At 36.2% G+C, this 26,980-nt stretch overlaps 1 long non-coding RNA gene across 2 annotated transcripts in view; it reads left to right on the top strand.

Moving 5' to 3' along the window:
- LOC148657358 (uncharacterized) overlaps positions 1 to 26,980 on the top strand; it is a 127,678-nt gene that overhangs the window by 42,185 nt on the left and 58,513 nt on the right. For both annotated transcript variants that reach the window (XR_015940941.1, XR_015940942.1), the window contains exon 2: positions 22,407 to 22,549. This is a non-coding gene — a long non-coding RNA (uncharacterized LOC148657358). The remainder of the gene's footprint in view (positions 1 to 22,406; positions 22,550 to 26,980) is intronic.

Here is a 26,980-nt window from a genome sequence, read left to right as displayed (position 1 = left end):
TACACCACTATGTGGATTATCAATAAAAATGGAGGGTGATGGGAATAAAAGCAGGTAACCCGAGGCATAAATTCATTTTGTATTAAATTGGACTTATTACTTTTCTGTTGTAGTGTACTTTGTTTGAATTAACAAGTTGTTCCACCAGCTAAATAGCTGGCTGTATTAAAACCAAAGGCAAAGTAGAGATCCCTGCAGCAAGCAAAAGCCTAATCTATAGCCGGTTTCTTGCTTTTTAAACAAAATCTATATTTTCAGCTCGTTTGCAAGTATGAAACAACTATTTGTTACAGTGCCCTGCAAAAGCATTCAGATTCTTACACGGTTTTTACATTTTGTGGCTTTAAAGCTTGCAGTCATGACACTTTGAAGCAGTAAATAATACGTGTTGCATGTACAAACTACTCATCACATTCAAAGAAAAAACAAAAGGAAAGAGGTAGACAGACAATTTCAAAGAAAATTAGAAAAGCCATTATTGCATCATATTAAAATATTATTGTGGCAATTCTTTAATGCAAACCTGCTTTAGACCGAGACAAAAATTCACCTTTCAACAGGACAATGTTCAAAAGCAGAAGATCTGAACTACAGTGGAGTGATTTAAGAAAATGATTGTCCTTGTGTTATTAAGTTAAAGAATTCTACTGAGAATCTGTGGAAAAACATGAAAACTACAGTCCATAACTGATTTCCAAGAGGGCTTGAGTGAGTTTGCAAAGAAGAACGGGCAAAAAGTGTCTGTAGTTTGTGTACAGTATAGAGCGGGTAGAAACTTACCCAAAAAGGCCTGTGGCTGTAATTGCTGCCAAAGGACCTTTCACTAAATATTAAGTTCATGGGCCTGAATACTAATGCAATCAACATATTACAGCTTCTTCTTTTTAGTTTTTGGTAGCCTTTTTATTAGGTTTAAAAAATGTGTATGCATGATTTTGTAATTTCACTAAAAGGGACACCGTAGAAAGGCCCTGACATTTTGGGAGGCACCCTACATACCCTGAGGTTTGCGTTTAATTATTTAAGGTATCAAATTGCTCTCATTTACTGACCAAATAAACAAAGTTATTAGTATGGGTGGGATGGGGACCTTTGAGGATTTCTTCTGAAACAAGGACTTTTCAGAACTATCTATTAATTTTTCACATTGCAAGTCCCAAAGCAGCCAATGTCATTTAATTATAGGATGGATATTGCTCTCACTGCCAGCACTGAAAGCTCACAGATGCCTGGAGAGTCACAGCTGTTAAAGTTGCCTGGCAAGCCAAACACCCTCTGACTCAAGTTCTCTAAACCCCTGCCACAAGAAGCCAACTGGCTAATGTTTATTCACATATACATAAGATATAGTATTAAGATTTGACTTAATACTATGAATAAAGAAACTATCATACAGGATAAATTCACACATTACACAGCACATTTATCAAATGTATTAGACATTTCATTTTGAAGACATACATATAATTTCTTGCTCAGCACTCCATGAGTTATCAATCCAAGTTGTTTACATTTACCACTTCATTATAAATTCAAATTGCTTTTCAAACGTTGCAGGCAAGATCACAGATTGCACAGCAGGTTTTACCCTGACTGAATACCAGATATTTACTTTTTCACTTGCTATGCAATAGTTATTGAGGAAATGCTTTGCTGCCATCTGTGAGTTTCTCGGAGGCCAGTGCAACCTGTTACAAAGTGTGGCAGAGCATTACCTCAGCGGAGCTATTTCCAGCTCTGTATCATAACTTTATTGCAGGAGTGTAACTCATCTGTATAGTATTCTGGGCAAGAAGCACTTAGCACATAGCCCTTAGGTCTGTTAATGTTAGATGAGCACAGTTGTTAATGATGTTGTGGATAACCCAGGTGCCATTCGGCCCTGCTCTGTACTTAGCCATTGAGAAAATAATTAATTTCTGTCTGAGGGACATTCAGTTAATGTACACCTCTGAACCTGCATGCATGCAAAAGAAGTATTCCCATGGAATCTCAGATGAACCAAGCTCATTAGCCAAACTCTACTTTAGTTCAGCTGTGTACAAAGCTGTTCTCTTTTCATAGAACTTAAAAGACAAAACAATACTTGGAAAAAAGTCTGTTCTTCACAAGAATACAGCATCATATTTTAATAGCCTAACACTTTTCTTTTTATGTGAATATCGGTCTCATTTTCAAGAACTTTCGCACTTTGCCCACGTGTGTAAGGACTAACCTGCTTTTTAAATGCAGCACATTGCTTACACAGCACGTGCATGACCAAAACAATTGTAATTATCTGGAAATACAATGTCCTAGCAGAAAGGGTTTGGCATGTACTTTTGGCTTCCTCTTGCACTTCAAATGCAGACTTGCCAAAAACCATGTTAGCTGTCACTAACTGCAGGCATCAATGAAATAAGGAAGGCATTTGTGGAAAGAATGAGGTGCTGCTTTTGAAGAACATGACACAAACGTCTGTATGTTGACTGATGGTTAAGTCACCTATAAGGAAGTGTCACCATGCCTCAGGAATAATGTACAATAAGGGGAAACCTTATGTACAAGTAAAATATTTCAAAGACATTATGTGGTGGATGCTGTAACTTGTGAGTAGGAGTTCCCAGAGGAAAAACACACAAAAATCAGTTTTAGCTAAGAGTGTTTGCTCCCAGAGCTTTATGGAAGAGTCTGTGGGGATAAGTGCAACTAGTACTGTTAACAATAGAAGAGTCTGAGGAAGAAAACAATCTAGATAAACCTAATGCAAAGCACCTCAGATGATGAAAATTCCTTCCATGATACTGTAGGTGAGGATCCATTAGAGATTAAGCAAATTAACCTGTTACAAATGCAGGTGTTTATGTTTGTTCAAGAATGTGAAGATTTGCACAAAATACTGAATATAGGTGGGTCGAAGGATTGAAGTATCTCTGTTTTTAAAACAGTATTTTGAAAAATAGGATTAAAAATATATTTATCACACCATTATCAAGAAAGCAGCTAATTCTTTGAGATGGTCACGGCTGTCCAGAGCTATGCCGAGATAAAATGTGTGGTAATTGCAGTCCATCACAGGGTGCGCACACACACACTTTGAGAGCTGCAAAGCAATCTATTCGGCATACTGTACATAAACCACAATGGAAAATAGATTATGCTTATAAAAATAATATTAAATTGTTCAAGGATGGTTTTTAAGTCAGAAAAGTCCCTGTTAATGCTATATCATACTGTTTAAAAGTCTGGCAGGAATCAAAATACAGTCTGCTCGGTGGAAAAAAAAAATTAGGAAGTTTCTTGCAGGAAGTTTTGTTCAGGAAAATTCCTGAAGGGGCTGAAGTGGAACTCATGCCTTATCAAGCACAAATTAATTACTGCTCTATCATTTGGCTACCTTTCAGTGCTTGTGGTTCTGGCATTATGACAACTGAGAGAAAAGGAAGGAAATACCTTATTTGATTCTTGTGCAATTTCTCTATGCTTAGTGCAAATTGCTTGGTGTTCTGAAGGTACCTCTTTAAGTAGTTGTGTTAAGGTGAATTTCCCATTCTTCCATTTAATTTGAAGTTCAATACATTCCATACAGTTTTTCAAGTACAATTTTTTAAATTTTTATCAAAACACTGAAGGTTACTGTAGATGTTTGGGAGAGGTTCCACCAAGTTATTTTATTATTTGTAAAATTTAGAGCATAACATTAATTCCATTTTTAAGACAATACCTGGGGCAAAGTGCTATAATGGGATCTTTAATAGACAGGTTCTCAAGGAAAACTGACACACAAACTCAGCAATAGGGTGCAAAAATAGTGCCACAAAGCACAGGGATAAAAATAAAAAAACAAAGTCCTAGCTCTGTATCTAGATTTCAGCTTACTGGTATCCATATATATACTTTTTGAGATTTGTTCTCAAAAGAACTTTCTTCCACAAGCAGTCTCTTTCCAAGAGTATTCTCAAAAACAAAAACTCACACTTCACTCCACTGGTTCATTGGGCAACTGCTCCCTTCTTCCCCTGGTGCAGCAAGTAATGCTCTGCTAGCTCCATTTCTTATACAGGTCTATGGCTCCTGCAAGCCTGTGCTTCATTAGTTTTAAATGTTATCCAACCAATTGTCTTCCACCAGTTGGTCAGGTGACTGACGATGGCAGTCCCATTTCCTGGGAATGTGCTTCACAATCAGAACCTCCATCTTGACTGAGTCTACTGCCCTCTTATAATAGCTTTAAGGCTTTTTCCACCTACTACTTAATCGCATTTACATAATTGAATTAAGGTAAGCAGAATGCCATTATGTGATGCACCAGACGTGAAGCTCTGTTTCACAGATAACTGATTTTGAGATGCTGTCCGTATTTTCTGCTGGTACCAAAGCTTGCAAACATTCAGTTTCCAAAATCAAACAATGCACACTGAGAGGAGTAAGTCATTACATATCAGTTTCTCTTAATCTCTGTGAGGCTTTGAAGTCATTTTAAGAAGAGTAAACCCTCTTACTTAACATTTGTCTCTTAACATTAAAGTGAAAAAAAAAGACATTAAAAACCTTTTCATGTCTATGCTCTTCATATCCTGTAATAGCTGTCCTCTATATGACTGGCCAGCTGCTACTAAACCTCCCCAAGTGGGGGTGAAAAAGTGGCTGAGCACTGCTGAGGGAAGGGTAGGGTTAGTCAACCATGGTTCTCTCTTTCCCCTGCGGCCTCCTGGGCACTGATTCAATAGTTTTCAAACCTGACCTCAAATTAAGTAACTGTTTCAGAGATATAAAACATTTTTTACCACACCTGTTGTGCCTAATTAAAAAGCAACACAAATGATGTTGCAACTCAACCCCTGTGGTATCTCAAACAAGTGCAGGCAGAGCTCAGTGAGCATGGGCTCAAGCATGGGTCATGTCACTAGCTGTATGTGACTGGGATAAAACAAGTGGTAGATTCCTCTTATTTTACTGCGTTGTGTCTCAAGGAATGCCATACCAGTATCTTTAGTCAGCTTTCTCAGTTCCTTTTTTTTCCCTGACAATACATGTAAATTTAACATAACATAATGCAAATGTAATGTTCTCATAAACAATGAAATTGTCCTGTTAGCTGAATCATTTAAATTAAAAAAATTATATCCTATTTTGGGGAGCCCATTTGGTGCAGCTGTTAGCATTGGTGCCTTGCCCCATTGCAGTGGTGCGGCCCTAGGATCAATTATGTACCTGGGGTGCCATCTGTGTGGAGTCTGTATGTTCCTCCTGTGTTCACATGGGCTCTGGGTGCTCCAGATTTCCTCCTCCAGTCCAAAGACATACTTTTAGGTTAATTCACTTCTGGGGAAATTTGCCCTCAGTGTGAGTGTGTGCTTGTTGTATCGCTGTGTGCCCTGAGTTGGGCTCTCCTATGACCCTGAATTTGATTAAGTGATTAGAAAATGGATGGATAACCTGTTTACTGAAATTTGCAAATAGCATGCTTTCTATATACAGTATAGAAAACAAGCCTTAAAAAGTTGCACTTTATGTGCCTATTTGCCTGTTTAAAATGACTGAAAAAATTTGCTAAATCATTTTGCTTTTCAGTTTTCAGTCTATTCAAAAGTTTTCAAATGAAATATAATAATGAATAAACAGAAAGATAGTATGCTGTAACCTGAAGAATGCCTTTTCTAAACATTGATAGCAATAATTCTACTTGAGATCTTTTAAAATATATAATTCTTTCATCCTGTTTCAATCCTGGAACCAAAAAAGGAAATGGCACAAGTACAGTTAACTCACTGCATGCAGGTTCAGCCTCTGTCACAGATATTAAGATTCTCTCATCTGCCAGGGAAATGCATAATCCTTCATCACTATATGCTACCCTGTTCCTCACACCACAGGATCGGTATAGAAAACTGTAGTCAGAAAACATCTAAAGTCATTGTTTCCTTAATTCTTCCTGGAGGGTGTCATACTGTAATGTACTGTAAATTAAACGAGCTGGTGTATTGTTGAGAAGTGTTTCAGCACTGTTGTGTGCATAAAAAGATAATTCAATCTGTTTGAACTGAAGGATCTGTGTAGTATGCTTCACCTATGTTACAGACACAGTAGCACAGGAGCTCTGAGCACTAAATTAAGGTTGTGAAGGTAGTTACAGATAAGGTTCTTTTGCAGAGGATCCTGGTTCTCATCTTTTGAATAGATACGACACCAGTCGAAAAAGACATGAACCTAAGTATGTTGGCAGACATTACAAAAAAACAAAAACTAAAACTTGAATGTGATTTCTTTACACAGAGTTGTTCTATCATCCTCTGCACAAGACTTGTAAAGCATAATTAAAGGCATCTATGGTCCTTAGTAGGTTGCAAGGCCACTATACAGACTGAAGAAAACGAAAGTGCATGACACAAAATGGCCCATGACACAATGGTTACAATTAATTTGGAATTGGAAACAGTTCTCCAAAGATGAAAGGTAATGTAATGTCACTGCAGAAGGTATAGTTTTTCCACAAAGAAAACACATTTTATCATTACAACTGTCTGGCCCGTTCATGTTACAGGATTTCGAAGGATTTTGTTTGCATTATAAAACCCTTAACCAGTATCAGTTTCCATAGAGGGAAATCTTATTACAGTCAGAGCCATTTTGGCAGCTCTGGTATGGTTCACAAGCCAGACCTCATTTTCCAGCAGCCAGCTGTCTCCATACAAGGCACTCTTACAGGTTAACAAGTGTATCTGCCTGGCTGAGGGTTATGGTACATTTATATGCATCTTCAAAGGTGAAGTAAACCACTATGCATGTATCAGGTTGCAATACAGAACATGCTTATAATAAAAAAAGTGATGCCAAAATGTATTTGATTGATGTGGTGCTGCCAGAATGTTGATTTAATATTTTTTGTGATACCCTAGCCTCTCTTTGACAGCAACAGCTGCTGTAAGAAAATATTTATTCGCTTGCATTTTTCATCCGAATGCATACAACTTTAATCTTTAAAATGCTGAAATAGGATTCCCTTTGTCTCGGATATCCTTCCTATTTTATTTTAGGTTCATTTTTGGTTCAGCATTATCTAATGTAGAGCTAGCAAGAAAAATGACTCATTGTGATTACATTTTCTGAATAACATTGACCCACTACTGTCAATCGTCCACAGAAGGGAAAGCAGTCAGGTCGTGACAGTAAGCCCAAAGCTGCATTATGGTGGCACTTTAATTAAATGTTTGATTTAAGGCTTAGCCATCAAGTATGGTCTATCTGTCAAAAGCAGTACCATAGTTATGAGTCCACAGTAAGGTAAGGTTGAGTAAGGGTTACAGGGGAGGCACTGACACGCATACACTCACACCAGGATAAGTGTTCCCCGAAACAAATTAACCTGCCAGGATGTTTTTGGACTGTGGGAAGAAAATGGCGTACCCAGGGGAAACCAGAATAAACACAGGAAGAGCCTACAAACCCAAACCCCACACAGATAGCACCACAGATCTGGAATTGAATCCAGGGCTCCTGCATTGCAAGGTATTAATGCTAACCACTGCACCACCATCTCACCTGTATACAATACTATATGAATATACAGATGTTTACAAAGAAAGTGTACTACTGTGATCATTTGAGCAATATGAATATAATTATATTGTTATTAATTTCTTTAGATACGTGATTCCATATTATATTCCCTATTAATCAGATTCTAAAAAGTATGCTTTTCTTTTGGTGCGATAACGAGCGCAAGTCTTCATAGAAAAGGTTGAAGCATTATAACTTGTTATGAAGTATATAAACTTAATGTAGTCAGAAGGAGCACGTCAAAACTTTTCCAAAATAACCACAGAATGTAACCGAATGAAAGACTGTGATGCATTAAATGTTTAGGAATAAAGTGGAATACTGGTGTGTATTTGTATTTAAACTACCAATACCAGCCATATACAGTTTACATAATATGTTTATGTTCCTAAATTAATTTAGTTTATGACCTTCAGACACATGCTCCTCTTCTTTTTATGCTCAGCTACTAAAATTTCCCTTTAGTTTTCATTTTAGCAATCATTTCACTAACAACCAATGCACCACGAGTGCCCATGTTGGTCATTTTGGCCAGCCAATCACATACTGCGGTACAACACAGTGAACTGTAGATAATTCCGCGTGGTATGGTGTTGTACCCTGCATTTTGAATGGCTGCATTTGTACAGTATGTAATGTCTCTATATGCAAAATAAATGCACGAAGGAGCATGGATCAGGTAACTTAAATCTCTTTTTCCATTGATTACATGCTTTCTTGCACCAGCTACACCACCTAGCAGCATTGTGATGCAAATAGTTTAATACTTCTATCGTTTTATCTGTGTCTGGGTCAGCTATGTGCTTTGCCACACATTGGGATATGAACACAGAGTCCCCAAATTATGCCATTTCTGTTTACATGAAATTTCGCTTTAGACAAAATTACATATTTCCTGTAGTTTGTGGTCAGATTTCAAATTTCCGCTCAAAATGTATAGGAAGTTAAAGGATTGCAACAGAAAATATTACACAAATTGACAGTATCTTAAACCTTTTTTCTAGGTTGAATTAAAGCTGAATGCTGATCTGGATTGAGCCATTACTAATGGCTCAATCCAGCAAATAGCCTAGCAAATCTAGCAAATAGTCAGGTTGGAGAGCTAGAGGCCAGTATACACTAAATATATTTTGTTTTCTGTATGTCTGCATGTTTTATACAGCTAAAGAGTGTGGCATATATTATTCATTCTACTAAACAGAGTATATGTGTATAAAGTAAAAGGCACTGTAGATACAGTGCATATTTAAGGAATATTACTTCTTAATTACATAGTGGGAGGTATTAGAGTAATTGCTGGAATCTGTTATTTGAGCCTTGTACTGTCTGTACCAAAAAGGTATGTGAAAGCAAGATAAAGCTGATTTGTATTGGCAGCCATAGCAACTAATTTCCTCCTGCAAAATTAGTAATAACCCTCAAAAACAGGATAGACACTTGAAGTGTGAAGTAAACATCAGTCACATTTCAAAGATCAGGACAAACAACCAAGGGTGTGAGACAAACCTCTCACCTGGCACATACTGTACCATGTGAACCAGTACTCTACCTGAGAGTTAGGAAAGTCTTGCTGGGTGACAATGCTGTGTTGTGAAATATATTGCGCACAATAAAGACTGAAAGCACACAGGACTGGCATCTGCTCTTCTGATTTCTGAAAAAAATCCCATGACATTTAAGCAATTATTTTCTGGGAGATTCTAGGCATACACATAACAGAAAATAAATGCATACTGTATTTAGAAAGGCAAAGAAATCAAAAGTTACTAATTTGACTCCAATGATCTATACATGTACACTATATATAAAATCATGTCTTCCATAAGGGAGGGAAAGCAATCCCAGAAGATGTCTTCTGCATCTTTCATGGGCTTATCTGTCACCTAGAGGGAATCAAAAGCTGAACTCAGCTTCTCAAAGAAGCCAGGACTTAAACTGGCAATCTCCTCTTTTCATCAGTCACTTCAAGCACCCTCAGATTTATTGTTTCAGCAAGCAAAACCACAAAGGACACAGAGGCTGGAAATAATTCATGAAGGACAAATTGAGGGTAGCTAGCCCATTATGGCAGATGAAATGGAATCATATTTGGGGAAAAGCAAGTTCAACTGAAAGGTGGGATTTGCTGTTTCCACCCAGTCATTTAAACAATAATATAGGGAATTTCTAAATCCAAGCCATATCTGACACATTAGGCCAGGACATAGTTTGTGTTGCATAGTCTTGTGTTAAACTGACAAGAGATGCTGGCACTCATTTTTACAGTTGGAGGGACTGTAGAAATTAGGGTAACATACTGTATCTCACTGAAGTTACAACAGGGGGGCTTGAACCCATAGCCCACTAATTATGTGGTCTATGCTTCTACTGTATATACTGTACTATGCTATGCAACATTATGCTATTCTTACAAATTAATGCAAAATATATAAATACAAACTATTTTGCCAGTTCAAGCCATTCGTAATTTATTTAATAACAAACATGCAGCTATTTTCGACCATAAAAACTTTAGAATACAAGCAAATTTGCAATTACATGTTGACCATCTGGCCCATCTTGCTCCTTAGTTTGTAGCTAAATAATCAGAGGGTCTCATCCACACATTTTTAGGTTACAATTATGGCTGGACATCCTATTCAAGATACCCACCACAGTTTGTGAAATGCTTTCTACTGTATACAATACTCTGTTGAATCGTGCTCATAATATTACAGGATTGCTTTTAATAATGTTGTTACATTAGCTAAGCAATGCCTTAACAGAGCTACTTACAGCTATTGTAGTCTTTGTGACCATTGCTTTGATTTTACACATTGCATTATCCCGTGTGGATCAGTGGGTCTGATTCCATACATTCCAAAGGACTCATCCTGTTTTCTTTCTGTCTTGTTTTACATATAGGCACTCTGTGCTTGACCTACAGTACACCCAGCATGCTTTTCTTCACTTTTCTGATCGGTGTAACTTACCACAGGTTGAACAAAATTAGTGTACATACTGTAAACTCACAGCCATTTCAAAAGAATGGTCAAATACGATTGTTTTTGTAAGTCAGGGAATGTTTTGTTTTTAACATAAATGAAACTTGATTGAGGATATTAGTTGTGTATGTGCATAATGTTTAATTTAGACAGGAATACTGCAAACTGTTTCACTGAGTCTCATCTCTTCAAGGGAAATATGCTGTATATTTCTGTACTTTGGACATACTGCTGAAACTCCTAGTTGATGAGTAATGTAACCACTAATAAAATTCTCATGAATATTGAGTATCTGAATAATGTGACTAATTGATTTGGTATGAGAGCACAGTTGTTAGTATAATTAAAGAAAAGTGCGAATAAAGACACAACCTCCCAAACTTACGCAAGTCAAATATTATATTCGGTTTTGTCATTCCCTGACATTGGCTGAGACTTGTCCTTCTGGCATGCAGTGGTTCACATAATGCTGGAAACTAAGCATGCATACCAAACATTGCGTTATCATTATTTCACATCAGTTCCTTTCAACAAGACTATCCTTGTTACAGTGCCCCTTTCAGGATGTTAATGTATTAATATTAATATACTGTAAATTTAATTTGTACATCACTTCCCTGGAGAACATAAAATGCTCTTTTAGGATTGTACATAAAAACTGAAAAAATCAACTCACATGTGCTTCTTTTAGAAGCACTGTTTTCAACATTACTTCACTACTATCTGCTCCTGTCCGACAAAATGTTAATGACCTATAAGATTCATTTTTCTTAAGTGACCTTTCAGTCCTGTGAATATGAGCCTTTGCTGTTGTGTCTATGTTGAAGAGACAGACTGCTCAGAGCAGATCATTTTCAGCTTTAGCTTATTGTTATTTTCTTTTGAGGACTCTCTCAGAGCTTTTATTTAGTGACATCCCTGCTTTTTCAGCCAAAGAAAGAGAAACTGCAGATACCTTTCGTTTTCGAAGCACTGAATTTCTTTTAACAGCTGTTGGATCTTCTCAGAAAATACACAAAGTATCACCACGAGGATAATGCCAGTTTGCTTTCCTGGCAACAGAAAACTAGGTCAATATGACATGCTGACAAAAAAGCAAACAAGCAGTATGCATACATGTACCTTAATAAATACAGGCTTTGCCTGAATAATATATTTATACAGTAAATACATTAGCAAATGAAATCATGTGATTAAACAATGCTATTTTCTGTTAAACGTGATTAAATGTGTTTAGGTTTCATATGGTGAGGGTTAATGTGTATGCTAATATGTATTAAGTCAAGATAGATTAATGAATCCCTTTGCAAAGAGGCAAATTCAATTAAAATGTTTCTATAGTTTAAAACATCTTAATTTGACTATTCACAAAAAATGATGCTCAGTCTTTTTTATCAAACAAACCAGCTCCATGACTTCTCTAAGAAAAGACACAAAACAGAACAGTGATTTCATCATTTTTTCTGCAAGTCAATAAACAATAAGACGCACATTTTATTTAATAGCTCCTATTAGCTGTATAGCTGTAGCTGTTTGCTTTTTTATGTACTAGTCATTTTTCATTTTGTTATTCCTTTTGGAATTCAAAGGAAAATAAACCAAATGTACCTGTAGAACCTAATTTTATTTTTACCAGTAATAAAATAGAAAATAGAATGTTTTTGACATTGTTGATATGTAGTCAGATGTTTATTTGCTAATATAATCTGTGTCTGTCACTCAATGAGCACAGACAAGGGTCTATAAATAGATGTGTAAGATGAAGCTCTGTTATGTTGGCAGGTATCACTCCAGACCTTGACTGGTGTTACAATTGAGTTTAGTAGCACTCATCCAAATTTCTAAGGTATTTAAATCCTAGCTTTTAACTATATAATAGAATTTAGACAGAAAGCAGAAAGACAAAAACCACAGACCACTTTAGCTGTCATTTTACTGATCAAAAGTAAATATATATAATTAATATTTTTCATACAAAATAATGATGTGTTATGATGAACATGTCACAACTGCCTGGCTGAACAAACAAAGGATTAATAGCATGTTTAAACAGTTCACACATCAAAGAGTGCAGGATGATCATTACAATCCAGAGACTGCAATTCTCAATCCAAGCTGTTGGAGCAGCTCTGGGTCCCCGTTGACACTATTCAGACGGAGTGGGTGAAAGAGTAGAGGGATCTTCTGGGCATTAAATGACATTTCATTTCCAATTGTTTTTACTCTCACTTACAGTTATTATAGTTATTATTAACAACAGATTCTCATAATGATGATGCAGTTGTTATTATTTTTGTAAACCTTGTTGCTGTTACTTAGTGTGAAAACCCACAGGAACCCTTTCAAACGTGTACACTACTTTGCTGTTTCTTAGGTCACATCAAGCAGCTGTTATGTCTAGTCTAGACCGTAAACAGTGAATCACAGGAGATCATTATCTTAATGCTTCATAAGCTGAAGGTTATATAATCAGTTTACTGATGCTTTGTTTTGTTTGTGGTGCTGTGTTTTATGGCTGGGCGGATTTATTTATAGGACAAAAATAAAATCTTTGCTCTGCTTTACAGTTAAAGGCAAATGTACTCAAACACCTCGAAACTAAGTAAAGAAGATGCTATGCAGTGAGAAAAGGGGGAAAAATTAAAATTTAAAAAGAATTCTGAAGACGGGACAAAGATATCCATTGTCAAGAACAAGAACCGAAGGATGTTGAACAGTTTAGGATTTAGCTAAGGAGTTTTCATTCTTCAAGTGATGTTCCGATGCAGATTAATTCGTTGATGCTTTAAAATCGCACTTCGAAGTAGAAAGACAAATTACTTGTAAGAAACTGACTATTTAGACAAATAAGGAAGGTAACATTTAAGTAATGTTATGCTGGTGGAGGAAGTGGTTCTAAGACTTGGGGTCAATGAAGATTGTGCAAACTTCAGCATTTCTGAAATCTGGTAAACATGATATTGTAGTGAAATCCTAAAGCAAATACAATATCTGTGAATAACAGAGAAAACTCACAACAGCTATTGTTGCCATTTTTCTAACTCATTTCAAAGAGGCATTATAGCATCTTGTTTTAGAAAAAAGAAGTTTACATTTTTTTGAAGGTTCACCTATTTTAAGTGACACAGGCACTGTTTCTCCCAAGTTGTCTTGTAACACGGTATGCATATAATATAGATTAGGTTTATTTTGCTCCTTAATGTCTTCAAACCGCTATTGTATTCTACAGAGAGTAACCAGTGACCTGATGATGTGCTGAAACAGCTGTTTTCTTGAAGGGCAGTTCCTATGACTTTGCATGTTGAAAAGCACATGTGGGGGACAGACTGAGGCAAAGTGAAGTGAGAAGAGGGATGTTCACATTTAAAAGGGATGTCGTATTAAGAAGTGATACTATAATGACAACAGAATTTTTGGATTTACTGGCATTGGTGAACGAAGCTTCAGGCTTATTATAGAAAGGACTATACGTCAATAGAGTATCCCAGACTTTCTTTAAATTCCAAAACTTTGGTTGTTTCTTTCAACACTACCCTCTCATCCAGGGGTGATGGAAAGAGGAAGGAAATTCAGGGTCACCTCATGTCTTAGTAAAAGCACAAGAGTGCAGAATACCTCCAGGATGTTTAAAGCTTTTCCTGTTCTATTGCTCATTAAGAGTCCTGCTTTCTTAATGATAGAGAACAAGGAGCAGCACAGCTCCAGTAAAAATATTTAGTAATTTATAAACCTAGCAACATTCCTAATCAGAGGCCTTGGTTTGTTACTGTATGTTGTAATGGGGATTGCAATCTGTGAAAAGGATTTTCTTGCCGTCACTGACAGGAGTTAAATAGCGTGAACAGTATTCTAAACTGACCACAGTAAGTTATGGTTGGCATGATTTGAAGAACATATAAGTTGATAGACTCTTATAGCTGGCACAGCTTCTCTAACTTTTGAACAGATTCCTTGTACTAGAATGAATAAGTCAAAAAGTCAGTTGGACGTGTTCCTGCCCATTCTCTCTGGGGCATTCAAGCCACTGTTTAATGTGAAATATAATCATCATTACTCACTAAATATAGATGTCAGTAAAATGGACACACCATTCCCGTCTCTGAGAAAGAATGTTGATATCACACTACACATAAAAAATTCTGGGATATGACATACTAGAACCATAATCTGCTTTCTAGCATTAAGTAGTCTTTACTTTCTTTTTAAAAATGTTTCCTGAACAAAGTATTTTTTTTTGTTTAATGTTTGCTTTGGCTTGAGGGCAATGTGCTGATTTTCAAATGCATATACAGTATGTTTTGAAGACAATAAGGCTTTATACAGTATACATGAGTTTAATAATGTAGGAAGAAGAAAAATATATAGTACTACAATTGTTCTGGCACTTAAACCATCCTGGTTAAAAATGAAAAAAAAATTCAGCTGTTAAGGTGTGAGGTAGAGAGAAAAGGCTGTTCAAGTGAGGCTGGCTTTTCTGTTCAGCTGCTACTGTGATTCAATCTCAGTCAGGGGTGGGTTCAGAAGATACACAGCACCACTCCCTAGACATTGGTGAACTCTGTTATACCAAACGACTGGGTGTTCTTCTCACTGTTCTGCCAATGGAGAATTCTCCACTAAGTTTCACGTGGGAACAGTTTCTGTAACATTCAGTGCCACTGAGCCATGTTATACTGGGATATGAAGCAAAAGAGAACAAAAGAAAAAAAAAGAAAATGCATGTGAAAATAGACACAGTGAGTCAGAAAAAGTGTCCGGAAAAATGGAAGGCTGAGAGACAGTGAAAATTGTGAAAAGATTAAATCTGCAAATTGACAAAGTGTTTTGTAAAATAAAGTAGTTAATCACTGAGAATTAGTGGAAGGTGTTATCCAAGTGATTACTTTGATGTTTGACCAAGTCTGAGAGTAAGCCTGTCTTCTCATGCATTTCTGGTATATGAGTTCTCTGTACTCTCTGTAAAAAGAACACAGGCAAGAAGCTCAGTGTAATCATGGCCAGGAGAGGTAAAATGCATAGCTGTCAGCTTGGAGATCTTTGATCCTGTCTGATGTGTTGCTGAAATAGTCTTCCTGCAGTAATAAGGTAATATTGTATAAACATGATCCTCTCTGTGTGTTTTTGAAATGGCAAGAGGTGCTGTATGTACTGTATGTGTTCGACTCAATATGGATATGCAGGTGATACAATGACCTCTATTGCACCAAAAGGAGCCTGACATAAAGTCAATTGCTGTGGGAACTGTGGACAAGAAGGTTGTGTAAATCAGATTAATGAGTGGTGGATCTGGATAGAAATGTTCTTAGATGACCTTGGGAATCTAAAGCGTATTTGAGTGTGAAAGAAGGACTGGTGAAAAGTGAGTACAGTAGGGTCTGTGTCCCTAGGAGTAGGGCTCTAGGGATTCAGTCTGGCTGACAGGATTTTAGATGGAAAATGATTAATAAAACCAAGATGAAGGTTGTTAAACGCAACTTTCAAATTAGCATGAGATGAATCTAGCTTGTAAGTGACCCTATCCCTGCCCCTTGCCCAAGTCCCCAAAACCTAGCATCTATGGTCTTGTTTTTGCATGAACAGTGTGAGGAATGACAGACTTTACAGGCTCACAGACAGTTTCATTGTCCTTCTCATTACAGCAGGGCATCTTAATCATGGAGGCAGAGAGAAAAGGTGCAGGCATTCTCCAGATGCAAAAGAGAGATTCATGGTATTTTAACTTATAACTATACTGTATGTTTGTAGAAGAGGGCTCCACAGCCGAAATATGTTTGTTTTCTTTCTTCTCTTTTCAGCATGGAATAAACCTATTACTTGTTCCTTTGCAGCCTACGATTGCTGACACAAGCTACCCACCTGTTTATAATATACTGTACATTGACAGTGAACTTAAGAGATGGTTGGAAGTTGGTATTTGCTTGAACAAAGCAGCAACATCGGCATAGTCATCAAAGTAACTATTTTAAAGATCAGAGATTAAGCCAATTGAGGAGGAGATGTTTGCATAACTTTGTCCCATCCTGGTGGTAATAATAATAATAATAATAATAATAATAATAATAATAATAATAATAATTGGTTACACTTATACTGTATAGTGCTTTTCCGGACACTTCACTGAAAGTGCTTTACAGGTAATGGGAATTCCCCTCCACCATCGCATAGGTACCCATGGCAACTCTGTTGACTGGTGGTAGCAAACTTTATTAACAGAAAGTGCATTCTGGGTGAGACCAAGTTGTGTGCACATTAGTTGTATTTAAGAACTGTGAGGCCATAGCTGTGAAAGAGATCAATGATAGGGATATGATGTCTGTGATCAAGATTAAATAAATATACAATACAAATAATAATTATTAAATAATAATATTAAATTAATTTAATTCTAAACTGTGGGATATTTTTTTAACAATGTTCACTTTACATCAAAATCACTGCTACACCCATTACTCTGTGCATTCTGATCAGAATTGAGAGCACTCAAAGACCTTGATCAGTAAAAAGCAAAGGAATCAGGTAAAAGTGAAGAAAGTGTAAGAAATTGAACTCATTCATTTGTATTTCTGTTTCTATGCTTTAATATCGACTGAACTGTCAACAAACAGCTGTAAATGTGATTCACTTTAAGGAGAATTGTAATCATGATCTGTTGACCCCAGGAGAAAAAGGGAAAAGAGTGTCATACGGTTGGTAGTAAAGAACAAAATGAATGCCAGAGTTTCAGCTGTGAGCACCTTCTCATTTTGCCAATGGTAATAAAATGAGTAAAGCTTAAAAAAAAACTAAAAACACATCGATTTAGCCTATTTACACTTTGAAAATGCAGTTTTATTTAAAAAGTCAGAGATCAAAGGAATTAATTACCATGTTCAATTCCTCGGTGTTGGAGGTCCTTTCTTAATAAAATATTGACTGGGGGATGTACTGTACTGCACTTCTCTGGCAGAGATGCTTGTCAGTCAGAATGACTGTTATGAGGCTTTAACAAGATTTGTCTTGTCTGCCCTTCACGTTCCACAGCTTTGATGAAGGCACCTTTTCTGTCTCAGAAACTTAAGCTCCATATTCCAGCGATGAGAGCTTGCTCTGTTGTGCTTACAGGGTGTAGCTCAGGATAGACTACATGTACTGTATCAGAAAAAGATCACTGCTTGGCCAAGTTGTTAACAAGCATGGGCTTATCATGGGTGTTTGGAAATAGGGTGGAGTTGCATGAACTGCAGAAATGCACCTCTTTATGCTGCGTTACTTTTTGCAGGGAATTTCTCCTGCAAAAAATAACTATTTTATTCAGATATGGCATTTCATATCTAAGAGACAATTCAGAGAGGATAGCAATCCCAAAGCAACGTTAGTCTTTGGCTGACTGCAAAGGAAAGACCGCCAGCTTTCCTTGTCTTTCTGTTTTACAGTATGTTTAATGTTTTTTTTAAGATTTGGGAATTTGTTTCACTTACTACATACCTTAAATGCCCGCCATTGTATTTTATTCATTAGAAAGATTTTGTTTTGCTTTAGGAGAGCAAAGACAACATTATGTATTTTTTATCTTTACTAAGCTGGTTACATCACCACAACAGTGCTCATACAGTAATTTTGGTTACCAGGGCTGCTTGTTTGCTTCTTAATGTTGTCTGTTGTTGTTGTTTTGTTTTTTTTGTGATTGAGGGGAAAAAAACAGCAACATGAGTGCCTTTGTCACCAGAGCCTCTGTATGATGAGAACTGGCTTATGCTAGTGCAACCCAGGCTTGTTCTCCCTAGTGACAGGCAGTTCATTGGGTTACTGTGTTTCAGAGTCTGTTGCCTGGTTTCCACAGGCAGACAGTAGCATAATCCTACTGTTAGAACATGTTAATGCACTTCATTTCGCAGCCTGCTATTGGCAGAGATTTTCTTTTATCTATAATCTTTATCCTTGTTTATGTTAAACTCTAGACTGCACCCTCCACCATCTACAAAAAGTCATATGATCCTATAAATGTAATATAGATTTAATGTGCATGTCCAGAAAAGAAAGAAAAAATGCATCATTTTGGGGATAAAAAGAGTTACAAATCACCCTTTTGATATACTGACAGTACCTCTTGTGTTGGAAATGGGAACACCTAAAATGAATACTCTTATAGGTTTATCTCTAAATCATATCCACCCCCCCCCCCCCATATTTTGCTTTTCCAGCCACATCCTGGCCTGTTAAACCCTTTTAATTAGAACACAAATGACAAAGGAAACGTTTCTGCACTCAATATTTTATTAGGAGTTAAAATATTCAGACTGCTTTTTCACTGACATTACCTGAATGATTGGTTGAGTAATGAAAGGCCTATAGTTTAACTGCTGCATATTTCTGTCATATATGTCAGTTTTGTAATCTTGTGACTGGGTTATATGTTTTTGCTTGAGGCAGACTGGTTGCAGGAGAAACAGATGTGCTGCTGTGAGAAAGTTTATTGTGTGTATGTATTGTAGCTCTGAAGCAGTGGGATTTTAACAATTTTTACAAGCATACTTGAAGAATTTCGACGTGCATAATATATTTATTTTTTGAACATGTCTAATGAGTTTACAGCTCCATTTCTTTGTCTTTTGTGATAATAATAGTATAGTTTGACAAAAAAAGTAGAAGGACAGATATCTCAGAATATACTGTACACTGTGGTGATAAAGCAAATGTTTTTACTTAGATCAGGAGCAATTTGCCTGGTCTTGGATTTAAATCTTAATAAAACTACAGTAGTGTGGTTAATTTGTGACCTATTAATGCATGCATTACACTTGCAATTTCAGCCGTCTATGCTTGTATTTATTTACACCCATTGAGGTTCTTAAATTCAACCTACAGTTATCGGCATTTATTCTGTATTTTAAGCATGTGAACCAGTTCATTTTGTAGAAATCCTTCTCTGAGCATATTAACAAAAACACATAAATTAAAGTAACAAATTTGACAACTTGCAGACCAACATTGACAAAAATGATACTTGATGCTGCCTTCTTAAGCAGTAAGCTCCAAGTAAGCAATTTATAATGTGTAAATGCTATGCATTCCAAGTCTTTTTAAGTTGCTGCTTTAAACTGCAAAAACAATCCCTGAAGTTGCATGATTGAGTAAAGAAACACAGTTACTTATTCAAATTCAGGAGTAAAACTGTTTTGTATATGGATGGATGTACCATTCCTTTGGATCAGCCGTAACATGTTGGAACCGTGCTAAATTCTGAAGAAATACTTTGTCCCAGACAGAAGAATGCTGCTGTCTTCTGGACAATCCCACCTCCCTTTCTATCATCTAATACATAAATAATGTAAGAAGTGCACCTGTCGTTTCAACAATTCAGTTTCAAACTGAGCACATTTCCAGGAATCAGTAGGCTTTAGTGGTAAAAGGAAACTCTTCAATCTGTATTGCATCAGAGACCCTCAGGGCACTGCTTCATGTGTACTTTGGTTAAGGGTAATAAAGCATTACTGCTTTGATCTTATCTGGAGTCATACACTTGTCATAAACCCTTAAAACTGATAGGGTTTCATTAAACCTCTTAAACATTACTTTCCTTTTTTCAAGGATTATTTTCTGCTCTCTGATAAGGAAACTGGAGAGAGGAACATGCGTTTCTATTAAGTGTCTTTAAAGTCTTATCTGATAATTAAAACAACATCAACATCCATTTCCCTTTTCTGATTTCTGGAGGAAAGACCATACAGTGTATACAGCACATTTGTTATGAAATAAACTTTGAGGATTCTGCAGTCAAAACACCTACTGTAATTGATTAAATACTCATTACTTCCTATTCAGAGTTTAGTGCTTAAATGTTTTGAATATAGTTCCTACTGTATGTGTTTCCACTCCCTCTATATGATGCATTAACTTTGTATTCTAATGGAGTAAATCATTTAATGCATTTTGACTAGTACTTGAAGAAGAGTCCCACTTGTAAGACTCTTGTTCATGGTCAGTGATTATTAGGTACTCTATACAGTGGCAAAAAGTCACATTTTCTGTTCAGCTAAATGTGTATTTTAAACAGCCCGAATTGTTAGGCTGACATTGTGAAAAGGTTGTTTTTTATGCAGGGTGAGGGTTTAATCAGTCACTTTCTGTACAAAGAAAACCATTAGTTATATCAAGAAAATGACTAACAGGTAAAATTATATTTTCAGTGCTCTGGGTCCTGTCTGCCTTTTCACTTCTTGTAAGAATTTGCCTTGTACCTAATTATGGATGTTTATGAGTGTTTTACAGTATCTCCTTAGGCTTCCTGACTGCTTTAGACAATGAAAGTTTCCAGTGTATACCACTAAAACGTGTCTGAAGAAATTAGTACAGATTAAGAATATTCTCAATCCAATAAATACCCTTTTTTGTTTGCTTTTTTCCCAAATATTTATCTGATAGGTACCTTCATATGATATTTATAAAACTGTATAAGAGCATCATGTCCAAATGAAAATTAAACTCAAGTTTAGGATAAGATGGAATTGCATTTGGCTCTTGTTGTTTTAGATCTGTTACTTTCTCTATCCTGTTTAAAAGTGAAGATAATATCTATCGACCTAGATGTTTTAAAGCTCATCTGTGCATTAACCAATGGACAAATAACAGCAATGTTTAATTGACATTCAACGCATTAAGATGACTTTAGAGCACAGGTAAGCAACTCCTGGAGTTCTGTAGGTTGTAGGGTCATTTTTTATTTGCAACTTATAAAGATGAACAAACATGGTGAATCTGACATTTGATACAAATAATTAGTCAAACTAACCAGATAGTGGATGAAAACAAACTGATGCTGTGGCTGTCAAGGACTAGAGTTTCCCCCTCCAAAAATAAAACAGTTCTCTGATAAGATAAGGCACTCTGGTACTGTTCAGAGAGAGATTTTCATGAACCAGTAAACACAGATATCACTATCAGTTTCTTCAATTAACCTCTGGATTACAACGCTAATTCCTGTTCAAGTTCTCCTGTAGACAGGAGAACCCTGAGGCATATAAAAAGGAAGCACCAAGTGATACAATTTGTTTATAGACTGTAGGTTAAATGTTTGATTTAATTTATGTTCAAGAAGTCCCATAAAGTAAAGTGTGGAAAAATATATACCTACAGTATTATACCTTGTTCAATATACTTATATTTGACATTTTATTCTGATTTTCACTGTACATTACAATTATAATATATGTGCCCAATATACTTTCTACCTGAGATTAAAAGTCGTATTCAAATTAACATAACATAACTTTATTAGCCCTATACAATTTCTTGCATTAGGAATTCATCTTTTCGCATACCCCAGCTTGCTCTCCATGAGACACAGACAGGGAGAGAGAAGCTTGGGGTCAGAGTGCAGGGTCAGCCATTGTACAGCACCCCTGGAGCAGTTGGGGTGAAGAGCTTTGCTCAGGGACCCAACGGAGTAGGATTTCTCTGCCGGCTGCAGGATTTGAATGGGCAAAGGCGCAGATCCTTAGCCACAGAGCCACCGCTCCGTTTTATATTAATTAAAACAAAAACAGTATGGAAAAAGTATGAGTATAATAATAAAAGAGGCAATAAAATGATGAATAATTCTGAATATAATTATTGATAATAATTACAGCATCCTGCAGGTTTTAAAATGGCTGTCTATTACAATTAAACTGAAAAAAAAACAGAGGTATGGTTTTATACTGTAGCTCCTTCTCTGACTAATGTATATACAGTAGCTACAATATTCAACCTAAAAATGTGAGTTTTTAGCATTTACAAAACTATCCATTTCTTTAGATGTCTTTAAATGTTAGTGTCAGCTGAACAAAGTATATCACACATATAGTATTCAGGTTATACTATGTAATAATAATAATAATAATAATAATCTTATTTTCCATTTTAAAGGGCAAGGCTTCATTTTCAGACACAAACACAAAGATGAGCTACAAAAAGAGGATGCTGTAGCAGCTGGAAATTATCTCAATCAGGCAGCAGAAGTCACAAAAGACATAACATTACAATGCGTTCAAGCTAGGAAAATGAAACTGGTAAGCATTAATATGTATTCATAATTTCTAAAAAGAAAATTAAGGGATATTACTTAAACAATTGTTATAAACACAGAAAACCTGGATGCATAACAGTGAATTAGAATCTTTATATTTCCTTTTGCATACAAGGTAACAAAATTAAATACTATCCAGTGCATTTATTTGACTGTATTATATTAATGCTGATTTTATTATGTTGTATTCAACATGTATTCATAAACTAGTTTTAGTGCAATACACTTGAGAGGATTCTACACAATTGTAATGCGTCACACAGTAATCGTATTCACATTTTTATTATTTATGGTAGTTAGAACTGCAATAAAAAACACGTCTTCGGGAAATCTCTTTCTATGTTTGCATATTAAGCCCACTTTATGGATCCTATAAAGAAGTTTTCAATATAGAGTGGGTGTTCTGAAGGAAGAAATAAACGTTTATTGCACTGAAGGTTAGAAAACATTAAATCACACATGACTTTCATCATCTGTCAGTTCTTTAATCATTTCACTCTAGCCTAATGTACTTTGTCTTACCTTTTGCCAATAATATCAACATAAATGTAGCAATAACCCACAGATAAGACTGTTCTGTTCATTTATTGTTATATTGCAGCACATATTAGTGTGCCGCTCCTAAACAACACTTAAATGTACAACTTGCTTTCCTTCATTGAAAAATAGACATAATTTGCTATCTGTCTTTGATTTTGTGGCATTTGTTGGTCAACTAATGCACATTAAAAAGAATTAGATGTTCCTACATTTGAGTCACTTAGTGTGCTATGATACTTTTCATTAATCAGATGAATTAATTCAATCTTTTTCATTTTTTCTTCTTCTTGTTAGTTAAAATACTGCCGCAGTTTGAATGTCATTGTTTGCATTAGTAATACTTAGCAGCTGTTCAGCTGCAAAACAGAGAAATATGTGTTGCTTCAATTATTATCACCATCAAAAGATGGATTGCAAGCTACAACTATAGTAAAAGATGAATGAAAATGAAAATACTGTATGCCAAATGCACTTCATTTTTCAAATTTCAGAATGATTTAACGTTTTGTTGATTTCCTCTGGCAATTTACAAGTAATATTTTATAGTAAGTTCAGGTTAAAAGTTTAATTTTTTTATTTCTTTATAATTGGAGTCTTCACAAAAGTTGACCATTTTTAGAGTATCCTGCCATTATGAGGCCAAGTGCATACCCGAAAGATTATCTTCCTTATCATCCTTCACACCACTTTTTCATCATGAGTTTCTCATACGCCTGAAGAAGGCTACAACCAAAATGTTACCTTCGTCTTCTTTCACTTTACTTTCCAATGTGGAATTTACATCCACTTTTTTTTCTTTGAAGCTCTCGTTCTGATGCATCTCCACACACAAACCTCTTCATTTTCTCAGCAGATGTTGTGTTTATTCTTTTGGTCTCTTGTTTCTGCCATCACCCATAAAACTCTTTTGAGTCTTGCCTCTCAAAAAACCCTGAAAGAATCTCCAATTTTTGTTCTGATTTTCCAATCGAAGAACAAACCTTTAAAACAGATTCTCAGGAGAACAAGCATGTCTCCAAGGGTTCTAGAGCTACTACAAGGTTAAGACCCAAGTGCTTATTAACTTATTAAATTGTGGGACAGAAAAACACTGGTTCCATTATCACCTAAAATGACAGGTCAGGTTTCCACAACCACTTATCTAACCATTCAACACATTAGCTTTCTGATTCACATACGGCAAACCTGTGCCACAGTGCTGAGGGCTTCCCTTGAAGGAGAGGCTTACTGTGTCAAGCTCTCTGACAGCTGAAAGGCTGCGCTTCTACAGCTGTTCGCTGGACTGCTTTCATCAGCTGTCTGGGTCTGAGAATTAGCCAAGCCAGGGCCCCCCTCACAGTCTGCAAAAATCTGTTCTCATTGACTCCATATGTTCAGGCCTTGTGCAGTAGGCAAGTTAGGTCAGGTTTGCAACATGGGGCTCGTCAGTGGTTCTCTGCAGTTTTTCTGAAGGCACTGACCCGAAGCCTATTTTTGTTGCACGGTGATTTGATATTGAAGCTGGGCGGAAAAAAAAAAGTGTCATTGTCTGGAATAAAAATACATTTGTCTGAAAAGAAAAATTGTGCATAAATAGCTGGTTTTATTCCGCTTTCCTCAAACAATGGGGAAGATGTACAGTAGAATAGGACAGAATTGCACAATATCACAGGCAGAGTACACCACTAATGGGCAACTACTGTATACTGTATCATTCAGAATGTGGAAATCAGTGATGTAGATGACTGAGCCTGTTCAAGAAGAGAAACAAAACCAAAAATGCTGCCATTGGGTTAGAAGGAATGGAGAACGAAGCAGACATTGTCCTCAATCTGTTGCAGAGTCTCATTTCAGTGATTTTAGATTTCAAAATTATAATATACAAATTATTTCTTAAAAATAAACAAAGAATTCTTCAGACATCCCTGAAGCTTAAAAATACACTATTACCATTTACATTTTAACTATTATTATATTTTAAAGAAGCATTGGTCATGCTACAACAACTGTAGGTTACAAATAATAAAAGCCTAACTGTGCCATGTTAAATGCTGAAGACTGTACAGACATCAGTTTTCACGTCTATAAACTGAAAAATTGTAAAACGTTATAGAGGAAGGTTGCAAACCTGCACAATTTTAAGGCAAACTCAATATCACTGTCAGAAGGTATTCTTATAAGACATATCCCTGGACTAGTACTTAAAAGAGATTTCAAGACTTTTCACTAACTGCAAGCTACAAAGCTAGTAAGCCAATAAAGCTGATTAAGGAACTCTGACTTCACCAGTTTATTAGTTTATTATCCATTTCTTTGTATTCACTTTAATTGTTTCCTGTTATGACCACATGCAAGCAAACAGTGTTCCTAACCAAGAACTATAGTAGACCTGCAAAGCTGAAGTACTGTACATCAGTGAAATAATTGATAAGGAGCTCCAACAGCAAAAAGCAACAACACACCTACAGATTCCACTTGAAATTAGGGATGCAGGGTGAATGAGCTTGTCCCAAACTGCTGACATTCTGAAAATTTCATAAAACATGCTCAAATTCAAGACAACAGTGACACATCTGTGACACAGATTGGCCCAAACTAAGAAAGCTACTAGGAATACCTCAGCTACACTTTAATGGCAAACTTTACTGCTGAGTCTTGTTTCACCAGAGGAGTTTTACCAGACTGTTTCATCCTGCGAAAAGACACATTAATTCAATGCTTGTGTGTCCGACAGGCAAGTTACTTTGTTTGTATATCCCACATGTACATGCAGACTTATTTACAAGAGCTAGGAACATTGTAATTTTTGATAAACGTATTTATGGTCTTATTATTGCTATTTTTCCATGGCCTTTATCTTGTGTATTGTGGGATAACCATATACTCTATAATAATAGTTAATTTAACTGAACTTTTATACTCTCCCAAGTATCTCTTAAAAGTGGCATGGTGTGGTAGTATATAGAAGGATCAAACAAATTGAAAGACCAGTTCTGGTTAGCTCTTAAGAAGGGACAGACCCTGTGGCTGTAGTGGAGAAAGAATATACAGTATAAGCTTTTACCCTGGAATAAACATCCTCCATTTCTGTGTAGCATGAAAACTACAGTATCTACAGATTTAAGAGTACAGTATACTGTATATCTCTTATATAAACTCTGTATCTCCCTTTGTTTGAAAGAGTGTGCTGTATAGATATGCATATGTAAATGTTCCTTGTGCTTGTCTAGCCACTAATAAGAAATAAATTGTCAGTATTAATTTGATCTTGACATGACATGAATTCTCTACTACTGGTGGTTCTTGCATTAATATCTGAGACAGATGACTGATCAAAGGTACTACTGTATATCCCAAGAGTGTTCCTCTTTTTTTCCTTCACTCACTTCTGGGAGCAGAACTCAAGCCCAAAGAGTTAGTGAAGAGGAGGTAATGTTTTATGACATCACATTACTCTGTCTGAATCTATTTTAAACCATCTCAAAAAAATGCAAAATAATCAAATTTTAAAACAAGCCTCCTGAAAGGAGTACCAGACAGCCCTGTTCATCACACATTATGCAGAAGGAGCATGTCACTCAAAATTGACATCAAGCTCTAATGATTGATCTAGTGAGTCGAATCAAAGATGATAAGCCTTTAAAGCTGTATCCTGTTTTTTTATACAGTATATCATGCTCTTTACTTGAGCTTGAACCAGTATCATAACAACGATACCCCACAGTGCAGATTAAAGAGGTAGGAGTCCTACCCTTCCTCTTGCAATGGAGCCCATGCAAGCACAGAACATATTGCTCCACCCTGAAGGCACCCCAATCCAGAATTGAACCCTGATATGTACAGTTACCATGCAAACAAACACTACACTATGACAGTGTTTGACAAATATGACAAA

The sequence above is a fragment of the Lepisosteus platostomus genome, chromosome 8 (assembly GCF_059453375.1).
Source record: "Lepisosteus platostomus isolate fLepPlt1 chromosome 8, fLepPlt1.hap1, whole genome shotgun sequence".
Taxonomy (NCBI): domain Eukaryota; kingdom Metazoa; phylum Chordata; class Actinopteri; order Semionotiformes; family Lepisosteidae; genus Lepisosteus; species Lepisosteus platostomus.
Note: the sequence above shows the minus strand (reverse complement) of the source record. Positions and strands in the feature narration are given on the sequence as shown.